Source organism: Triticum dicoccoides, chromosome 3B, assembly GCF_002162155.2.
Source record: "Triticum dicoccoides isolate Atlit2015 ecotype Zavitan chromosome 3B, WEW_v2.0, whole genome shotgun sequence".
NCBI classification, from domain to species: Eukaryota; Viridiplantae; Streptophyta; class Magnoliopsida; order Poales; family Poaceae; genus Triticum; species Triticum dicoccoides.
Window position 1 is genome coordinate 42338128 of NC_041385.1, and position 1988 is coordinate 42340115.

The 1988-nt window shown below is 42.1% G+C and overlaps 1 long non-coding RNA gene across 1 annotated transcript in view; it reads right to left on the minus strand.

Moving 5' to 3' along the window:
- Nucleotides 1-1778, minus strand: part of LOC119280701 — a 1952-nt gene extending 174 nt beyond the window's left edge. The window contains exons 1-2 of the long non-coding RNA XR_005138154.1: nt 1536-1778; nt 705-848 (exon numbers count right to left, since the gene is read on the minus strand). This is a non-coding gene — a long non-coding RNA (uncharacterized LOC119280701). The remainder of the gene's footprint in view (nt 1-704; nt 849-1535) is intronic.
- Between the last annotated feature and the right edge of the window lie 210 nt (nt 1779-1988).

A 1988-nucleotide genomic window follows, 5' to 3' on the forward strand; every position in this document is an offset into this window, starting at 1 on the left:
TTGAATGGTCACGACACAGAATGACAGAGTAGAACATTTGAGATTGATAACCACATAGCCATGCTAATGGTAAAATCAAAACTTTATTCCATCATGGACCCAAATCATGCCAACGGGAATAAAATAAGCTTGATCCTGTCAACTAAGCATCAAAGGCTCTAAAAGGGATATGAGCACAATATTGACTATAGGAACAGAAAACCATGCCCTAAGGTACAACTAGTGGCACATACAAACATTAACGACGACCTAATTAACACGACTTGAAGGCCAGAATGACAACACAGCCTCGCCATGATGACTGGCGGAAGGCGAGAAACTACTGACAACCATGCATTATTGATATAACTGGAATATTAATGAGCTGTAATTATCAAAATTGCTAGAAACATCTTCATGATGAATGATTTGAATTCAACAAGTAGAAATCCCTTGATCTCATAGTTTTACCAATGGAGCATCAAGCTATGTACTGGTTGTTAGTTACATGAAAAAAAATCTGTAATAGTGAAGCATAGCCAAGAAGCTACTGTACTGACTGTTGCTTGCATATGTTTCCTTTCAATCTTAATCTAAAGAGAAGAACACAGGTTCCAAACAAGACTTTTATAGTATTCATATAAACCTCCATCTCATCTACTGCCCATAAAGGTTAATATAATCTAAAGAGAGTTGAAGCAAGATGGATGTGAGGTGGACCAGACGTTGAGAGTCGGTGCTGGCAACAGTTGTAGGGAGGTGGGCGTCGAGATTGGTGTGGTAGTCGCAGAGGAACCAAGGTTGGGGACTTGCGTCCTTGGAGGTCAAGGACAACGAGGAGCACATGCCTGATTCCTTGGCTCCACTTTCTGGAAAAATAAATCAAATCAAGGCAACGAATTCAGTAAACATGACAGGGAAGAAACATATATGCAGGTATGATCTGGCCGTTTCGCATGTAATCCGCAGGGAAAGTAGTTATTCTACCTGGCAGGCTAACATCTACCCCACAGACTTGCTAGCTTGTTGAAAAAGAGAAGCAACATGTTCAAGAGTTACATTATCCTGTATTCTGGTACAGATTCAAAAAAAAAAAAACATCGTGCTTTTTGAAGCTCAGAAATTCATTCCATTCCACGACAAAGATTGATTTTCCAAATTCCCAAATGCATGCACGTGTCCTATAGAGAAGCAAGACTATGCGTTTCAAGTGACAGTACTTGGATACAAATCAAGCCAAAAGATAACACCCAGCAAAATACCGCCGGAACAACATCACATTCTCATTCAGCATCAAATCAAGATGACAAGCTCAGATACTAGAAATGCTAAGGTAAACACCATACTTTCCACATACCAGAATTAATCAAGGCATGACCCTGCCACACAGAGGAAGCCTAAACCCTAGCATTTCATCAACTCCCTAACCAAAACCAGGACATCAAAAGGACATCACCACACTACTAGATCACCAAAAACATCACCATCTTTGGCCCGATGGCCATGGGCACACAGAGCATAAGAGAAGTCATATGAAGAGTAACCAAGTGTCTTACGCATGTGGAAGTCGACTAAGTGGCCCCACGAGAAGCGTCAGAGTGAGCGCCGGCACAGGCACAACTACTTTGCCGGACAACGTCGTCTCCAGAAAGGCATGCCTTGCAACAGCATTGTCGACGGCTCAGAACCAAGCTTCCTCCTAGCCGGGCCGATTGACAATAGCGTAGGCAGAGTCGCCTCCTGACTGAACCTGGATTCCCTGTTGCCATCTTCCCGCAAAACATAAGTTGCAAATCTTGCTTTCTCTGCAATTTCATATGAGATCTAGTCAGTCAGTAGGTACCAGAAGTTTTCTAGACTAGACTCCTATCAAAATTCCAGTACTTGTCTCTAATATTATGGGATGAAGGGAGTAGCATTCTTTCAAGAATGCTCCATGATGCCCAAATGAAGGAACATTTGCATCAGAGAAAGGTCATATTGGGAATTCATCAAGAAACGACCAAGGT